This window comes from Thamnophis elegans, chromosome Z, assembly GCF_009769535.1.
Source record: "Thamnophis elegans isolate rThaEle1 chromosome Z, rThaEle1.pri, whole genome shotgun sequence".
Taxonomy (NCBI): Eukaryota; Metazoa; Chordata; class Lepidosauria; order Squamata; family Colubridae; genus Thamnophis; species Thamnophis elegans.
The window spans coordinates 125340513-125349379 of record NC_045558.1 but is presented as its reverse complement, the minus strand read 5'-3'; the positions used below and the strand labels follow the sequence as shown (position 1 = coordinate 125349379).

Genomic DNA, 8867 nt, shown 5'->3' with positions numbered 1-8867 from the left:
CATGACCACGGAGACCTCTTCAGATTCTTTAGTTTAGAAACGGAGATAAGCAAACTGTCCCTACCAGTTTGGCAAATATATCTTAAGTATTTGGATTGTCATTAATAGATTGCACAATTCATCAGCTTCTGCCCTCCAGTTGAATTGTTGCCCTACATACATGAAACAATCCTTGCAATTGCATTAAAGTTCTGTTTTAAACTTCTCAAAATGTGATACACTAATGCTGTCAGATCCTCAAGTGAGATTCAGACCCTCCAATTCAGTTCCTCACTCGATGCCTTCCTCACTTCTAGAATTTCTTAACTTCTGAAATTTAAGAATCAAAGCTTTTGTCCCCATTACTTTTCCTGTCACATTTGTTAAGTGAATCACTACAGTTCTCAAATAAGTAAATTTTGTGAGATGAATCTGGCTTCCCGATTACATTTGCTTGTCAGAAGGTCCCAAAATGTGATCATATGATCACAGAACACTGCAATTGCCATAAATATGAATCAGTTGCCAGGCACCCAAATATATATCACGTGACCAAGGGGATGCTGTAATGGTTCTAAGTGTGAGAAATGGTCATAAATCACTTTTTTCAGTGCCATTGTAACTTTGTATGGTCTGTTGTAAGCTGAGGACTTCTTGAACTAATTCAAGCAGTCAAATACATCATTTTAGGGCTGAAGGAAAACATTAATATTGTAGAACTAAATGAAATGTTTCTTGCAGGCCATTGCCTAAAAATTTACAGCATGTCCTAGCCTTCAGTTTTGCCATTCAGGAGATCAACATGAATGAGGACCTGTTACCCAACATCACTTTGGTCTCCAAGATACATGATAATGGTTTTCAGGCAATGAAAGCCTCTGAGAACCTTTTGGATCTCTTCTTTCTTGAAAGCTGGTGTCCCTTCAATTACAGAAAAGGAAAGGACCAAAACATCATGGCTGTCATTGGTGATCTTCCTTCCCAGAACACCATCCAGATAGCCAACATCTTAAATGCCTACAAAATTCCACAGGTAAGGATCTGGGCTCACATAAATGCTCAAGCAGGAAGAGGAAAAGGTGGTAGTTAAAAAAAACTATCAGAGGACGAAAATTCGGGGTAATCTCTCAAAAGCAGATCAAGTTTTTATTTGTTTATTTTGTCACAGAAATGCAATGCATCAATTAATATTGCAACAGGAGTAATTCTTAATAAGCACAAACATTTCATTTGGTATGTAAGAAATTGTTTAACTGTCCTTCTTGCTATCTTGATTCTTCTCCTTCTCCTCCTCCTCCTCCTCCTCCTCCTCCTTCTCAGTTTCAACCTTAGCTATTATTAACTGCCTCTTGTTATTTTATTTTCTTCTCTTCTTCTTTATGCCTTACCAATTTTAAATATATTGATCAGTAAAGAAATAGATATGTTGCTCTCATAATGTACAGAAAAAAAGTTATTTGAGTATCAAGATGGGAAATTAATACTGTCCAATCCTTAAAGAATAAGCCTCCTCTTTTTTTACCCATTCCTTCTATTTTTGCTTAGCACAATCAAAAACTAAGAATACTTGGTCTAAAAAGTGATGAATGGAAAACTAATGAAGGTCTTATAGCAAAAGCTATAAGGAAAGACTTGTTGATCCCCAGATTTAACATTTAACATCAGGACTTTTGATTGAAATAAGGTGCAAAAGAAATGTACTTCCTTCCTTCTTGTTGACATATCTGCAAAAACAGTAACTAGTCTAAAAGCACATCATTATTATTCCCACTCTGCAGCTCAGTTTTGGCACTTTTGACCTGGCATTGAGTGATAAACAGCAGTTCCCTTCTTTCTTTTGGATGACTCCAAATGAAAACCTCCAGTATGCTAGGATTATTCAGCTCCTGAAATATTTTGGATGGAATTGGATTGATCTTCTCATTCCAGAAGATGCCACTGGAGAGAGATTTCTCAGAATTCTGAGACCAAAATTCATCCAGAGTGACATTTGCATTTCTTTAATTCAGTTTGTTCCAAGAGTGATTACTTATAACCCCAGTTTCTTACGGAAGAGTAATCTAAATAACATAGGACGTCTCCTGTGGTATAGTAAAACCAATGTAATACTTGTTTATGGGGACATGGAATCTATAGAAGGTTTACGAATAATTCTTGAAGCCTATGAAATTGGTAGCAGGTGCCCAATAGAGAGGATTTGGATCATAAGTGCTCTCTGGGATGTCACATCTGTCTTTGAGTCAAAGAAATTCACCACATTCTCCTTCAATGGCAGCTTGTCTTTTGCCCTACACACAAATAGGGTTCCAGGCTTTCAAGAGTACCTGGAGAACCTAAATCCATATCACTCTAAAGTGTCTTTTTTACCTATGTTTTGGAGTGTCGCATTTATCTGTTCATTTCCAATAAGCATTATACTTGCACCAGGCCAAAGAAAATGCACTGGGAAAGAGGATTTGGGGAGTCTCCCTGGAACTGTCTTTGAAATGGAGATGTCTGGCCAGAGCTACAGTATTTACAATGCTGTGTATGCTGTAGCACATGGTCTCCATGCTATATATTCATCCAGAGCCAAGCAGAAGACAAGAGGCAATGAAGAGAAGTGGAATTTTTTGAAAGTCCAACCTTGGCAGGTGAGTTACGTTGCCTTTCAATGGGAACGTAGCCATAATAATATAGTTATTTTAATGTTTACAAAATTCACTAAGTATACTTTTATGAATGAAGACAAATATACACGTCTCAGGATAACGATGAGAGATTGAATCTGGGTTGGTCAATGGGACCAGAGATTTACTCATCCGAGCTTCCAGGCTCATGCTGGAGACGATCTTAATGATATTTATGTCTATTGAAATATATGCTTTGGGCTGTTTATTTTATTTTTTGTATTTTTTTATTTTTTTAACAATTTAAAACATAAAAATTCAATATCTATATAAAAAGTGTGTTTGCAGATTCATTCCTTGATTACCTTTTCCACAATCTTCCCAGGTATTGAGGTCAGGCTGATAGGTCTGTGGTTTGCTGGATTTATCTTTTACCCCTTTTTTGAAGATGGGAACTACATCAGCTATTTTCCAGTTCTCTGGTAGTTCCCCACTACTCCAGGACCTGCGAAAGATATAGTTCAGTGAGATCATGTCTGCCAGTTCCTTCAGAATCTTGGGATTTAATCCATCTGGTTCTGATGATTTGAATTCATCTAATGTGGACAGGTGCTCTCTTACCATTTTCTTGTCTATTTTAATTTCTATTCCTGATAAGTTTTTCATAGTTCTGTTTTTGATAGATTGAATTGTTTTTTTTTCCTTTTGTGTAAAGCCAGATGCAAAAAATGAATTAAGCAGTTCTTCTTTCTCTCTGATGCTCATCATCTTCTTGCCATTTTCTCCCACTGATGGACCAATTCTTTCCTTGACTTTTTTCTTGTTTTTTACATGTTAAAAGAAGGGTTTTTTTCTCACAAGATTTTGAGCCTTAGTTTTCCTGATTTCATATTTGCAGCCTTGGGTTATTTGATGATATTCTGCCTTAATTGGGTATCCCGCTTTCCACTATTTATACCTATTCTTTTTGTCTTTCAAATTTATACTTTTAGTTGTGTAGAGGCTTAATCCTTGTGGAAATTTAGATTTTTATTTACAGATATTATGTTAGATATAGGGAAGTAATCTTTTCCAAGTGATGTTCTGCTTCCTTTCCAATCTTCAATCCCAAAAAACCCTCAAATCCAATAAAAGACTCCAATTTTGCAACATTTTGAAGTTAAGTAGCAGAAGAAAAATTCACCAAAGTAGACAGAAGGAAGAATTTTGCAAAATAATAATAATAATTGATGAAATGAAAGGCAAGGGTAGGATAGAATGACAAAACTTGTCTTTCTCTGAGATATGTTTGGTGTAGGCATTTTCTGTCCTATGCCTGAAGAAAATTTGATTTAATATATCAAGGTCATCATTTAACTTCTTAATCGTGTTTTCTGGAATAGAACTCCAATAAATACGTTTTCTTGGGTTATCCATTATATATAATGGGCTTGCCACAAAGAAGAGGGAGTCAAGATATACTCCAAAACACTTGAAAGCAGGACAAGAAGCAATGGATGGAAAATAATCAAGGAGAAAACCAATTTAGAACTAAGGAGAAATTTCTTGATAGTTAAAACAATTAATCAGTAGAATGACTTGCTTCCAGAAGTTGTGGGTGTGCTAACACTGGATGATTTTAAGAAGAGATTGGATAACTATTTTTCTAAAATGGTACAAGGTTTCCCGGTGGAGCAGGGAGTTGGACAAGAAGAGATGAAAATATCCAAGTTCCCTTCCAAATCTTTTATTCTATTATTGTGTTATATTTCTTGGCAATTGTTTTTATCCATCATGAAGTACAAATAAGAAATATATGTGCAAATATATCTATTTGTAATACTTAAACATAAAAATATGAATATAGTCCTGCAAAACAGAATTATGCCGTTGGAATATTAAAAAATACTATCAACTCAAATGTTTGATTGTTCATTAAAAACTGCTTGAGCACATTTTGATAAATCCCATATTCTATTGCCTGCTATGGACACCAATTTCTCACTTGCCTCTCTTATCTTTTAGCTTCGTTTATTTCTGAAAAACCTCCATTTCAACAATAGTGTTGGGGAAGAAATAGCTTTCAATGAGAATGGAAACCTGGCAGCAGCATACGATGTCATCAACTTGATTTCTTTCCCCAATCGATCCTTTCAGAAGGTCCAAGTTGGACATATTGAACCTCAGAGTTCTCAAAAGGAGGACTTCGCCATAAATACATCTGTCATTGTATGGAACCCTAAATTTAAGAAGGTGTGTTAAACAAACCAAATAAAACATGGGGATATTTTTTCAAATTTCTATAATTTTAAACCAGTAATCTTAGAGTAGTTCAAAGATCATTTGATATCTTCTGAATGTTGTTAGAACACTCTTGTATTGTGGAAAAATGAAGAAGTTCTCAAATCTACATTACACTTTCAGATTGTAGGGAAAGGGAGCTCTGATCACTGGGGTTTTGGACCCTTTGAGTTCAGGGGCTTCTTGAGAGCTAGTGAAGTGGAAGATTCATCTTTTGAAAGGTAACACTTTCTCCTTTAAAAAAAATATGAAAAATAACACTTAATCTTATTGGGTGAAGGGTCTGACAGCTCACTTTAAAAGGGCTGTTGTCAGACTCAACCTTCGCTGGATTGTTCTCACTTGTTGTACTTAATAAAGAGCTGTTGTTACCGTTAACCCTGTGTGTGCCTATCCATTACCCAATCTAACAAGAAGATAGATAGATAGATAGATAGATAGATAGATAGATAGATAGATAGATAGATAGATGGATGGATGGATGGATGGATGGATGGATGGATGGATGGATGGATGGATGGATGGATGGATGGATGGATGGATGATTGATAGATAAACAGACAGACCGACAGATAGACAGACTTTCCCACTGATGAGTACTCTGTAGTTTGAAGCAGCTGAATCAATGAAAATTGGGATACCACCCTTGAGTGGCAACATAACAGAGGAATAATTGGAAAAGGATACCAAATGCTAAACAGGAATATTTTGGCTGTCAGCTCGGCAAGTTTCAACATTCTTTCCCATACATCACAAATTTATTTTGGATTTTCTTATTACTATTCAAATTTAAAACAGCTCATTAAGGTCATGAGAAACATACTCTTTAATGGTCCTCTTTAGGACATCTCAAGTTGCTTTATGTAATGTGAAGAGGTGTCCGGATTTGGATTTGTCTTCAAATTTTCAATAGCAGTTCAAAGACTTTTCAGATTTTAAATGCTCCTCTGACTAATTCTAGCAATCGGTCCTAGGAATTCCAAATTTTGCATTATTAGAAATTACAAGAAACTGTGATGGGCGGGGTTGGATTTATTTAAAGACCGTGACTGCTGACTGATTGATTCAAAGCTTGATTCTAATCCATTTTAATGTCTTCCTCTGGCCATTCTCATTAGACACCACCTTCTGCCACCTGTGTAGAAAGCTGCCATCCTGGGTACCGGAAATTGATTGAGGAGGGAAAACAGGTTTGCTGCTATGACTGTGTCAAGTGTTCAGAGGGAAGCATTTCCACCATGATTGGTAAGAAAAAAAAGATCTGTGTTTCTTTAAAAATAAATTTTGTTCTAACCAAGTTTGGGTTCTTGAATATACCCTATTTTTCAGAGCATAATACACACCATTTCCCCTCCAAAAAGTGGGTGAAAATCTGGGTGCATCTTATACTGTGAATACAGGGTTTTTGGCCTCCAGAAACCCCACGCCCCTTCACAAAAATGGATGTGCAGAAGGTTTGGGAGGCTTGAAAAATGCTCCTGGGGACTGGGGAGGGCAAACAGGAGGGAAATGTGGACTGGACTTTGCTCATTCCCCCCCCCCGGCCTCAGGAGCACTCTGCAAGCCTCCTAAAAGCTATGCATGCTCCTTTTTTGGCAGAAAGGGTCATTTTATTTCTTGTTTTTGCCCCCCCCCCCCAAAAAAAATGCAGCCTCAGGAGCACTATGCAATCCTCTCAAACTCTCTGCATGCCTTATTTTTTCACAAAAAATGAGGTGTGCAGTGGTTTGGGAGGTCTGCAGAATGCAATTTTTTTTTTAGTTCACCTCTTCAAAATCGTATACTGCCAAAAATACGGTGGTTTTAAAGAAAAGCATGGATTGATTGGGATCTCTCACCAGCCTTGTTCTCTTTCTTCTTTTTTTAAGTAAAAACATTTCTTTATTTAATTGTGTAATCTCTTGTTCAGGAAACGTACTGTATTGAATACAAGATAAACTTTAAAAGGATTTTCTTAAAGCAAAACATTTAAGAGGTTTATTGTCTCCCAAAACACCTTCAGGATGGAATAATTTTTAAGAACTTAATTCTATTTAATGTGTAGACTTTTTAGAGAGTTTATTTATGGTTTTCAGATTCCAACCAATGTGAGAGGTGTCCCACAGAGCAATATCCAAATGAGAAACACCATCAATGTATTCCCAAAATTATCACCTACTTATCCTACAAAGAAGTCCTGGGAGAAGTCCTGACTGGCTTTGCTGTTTCTTTTGCTGTCATCACAATTGTGGTGATGGGGACATTCATCTTCCACCAGAACACTCCCATCGTCAAAGCCAACAATTAGAATATCACCTGCACCCTGCTTGTCTCGCTCCTACTGTGTTTTCTTTGCTCTTTCCTCTTCCTCGGATGTCCAGGGAAAGTCACATGTCTGCTCCGGCAAGCAGTTTTTGGAGTTGTCTTCTCCATTGCAGTGTCTTGTGTGTTAGCCAAAACCATCACTGTGGTTCTGGCCTTCATGGCCACAAAGCCAGGGAACCGCATGAGGTGGTGGGTGGGGAAAAGGCTGTCCGTCTCAGTCATTGTTTTTTGCTCCCTTATTCAAACAAGCATCTGTGCTGTCTGGTGGACCATTTCTCCTCCTTTCCCAGAGTTCGACATGCATTCCCAGCTGGATGAGATCTTAGTGCAATGCAACGAAGGCTCGGAGATCATGTTTTACCTTGTGCTGGGCTACATGTGGCTTCTGGCCCTCATCAGCTTCAGAGTGGCCTTCTTTGCCCGGAAGTTGCCTGACACGTTCAATGAAGCCAAGCTCATCACCTTCAGCATGTTGGTCTTCTGCAGTGTTTGGGTGTCCTTTGTGCCTACGTACTTGAGCACCAAGGGGAAATCCATGGTGGCTGTGGAAGTCTTCTCTATCTTGGCTTCAAGTGGTGGTTTACTAGGTTGCATTTTCCTGCCCAAGTGCTACATTATCATACTGAGGCCAGAGCTGAATACGAGGGAGCAGCTGGTTAGGAAAAAGAATGATGTGATTTCAAGAGCAACATGAATGATGGCTGAATTCTATGATGCTATAAAAAGAACATGAAAATAATCGGCCAAAGAATTTCATTCAGGAATAGTTGTCTTCTCCCATTTTTTAATAGCAATAACATTTAGATGTGTATACTGCCCCATAGTGCTTTATAGCATCATCTGGATAGTTTACTATGTAAGCATTATTTTCATACTGCTCCCAAAATCTGGGTCCATCCTTCCAAGCATCCTTCCATGCTTGGAAGGATGGAAGCCTGAGTCAACCTTGAGTGCCCTCAGGATTGAAGTCAAGGCTTTGGGCAAAGTTTAAAGGCAAATTTGCTCTTACTGTGCCCTCTGGGTTCTTAATGTAAGAAACTTCACAAATACACAATAACAAGGAGAAAAAAATGTGCAGAACGTTTTCTAGATGAAGACTTCTTTGTTCAGAAATAAAGTGCTTTTTTTTTCCAGAACTGATATTGTTTATTGAGTAAGATTTTTTCTAATATATATTTAGACTTAGACTTAAACTTAGAATAACTTTATTGTCACTTGAAATGTACGCTAATTGGCATACATTAAAATAAAATTTCATTCCATACAGCTGTCAAAGGGTCATCTCCTCCAAAATACACTATATAAAGATGATAAATAAATAAGTAAATAAATAAATTAGCATATGCCCATATACCCAAATATATTGTATGACACAGAGAAATAATACAGTCTAGTTTGGATTTATAAATGTACAGGGTGAGAAAAACAAATCTTGCGAGTTTACCGCACAGATGGCATAGGGAACAAAGCTGTTACAGAATCAGGTAGTCCTGGTAGAAATACTTCAAAACCTCCTCCCAGAGGGAAGCAACAGAAACAGTCCATAAAGTGGGTGTGTGGGGTCTCTAACAATGCTTTAATGCTATACCACTTATAAGCAGTATCCTGAATAATAGGAAGCAGCCTTCCTATAACCTTCCTGGCTGTCCTTACCACTCTCTGTATGTACTTTCTGACTGAGGCACTACCACCAAA

At 37.5% G+C, this 8867-nt stretch overlaps 1 pseudogene; it reads left to right on the top strand.

Moving 5' to 3' along the window:
* Window positions 1–781: 781 nt before the first annotated feature.
* Window positions 782–7866, top strand: LOC116521655 (annotated as a pseudogene).
* Window positions 7867–8867: the final 1001 nt, after the last annotated feature.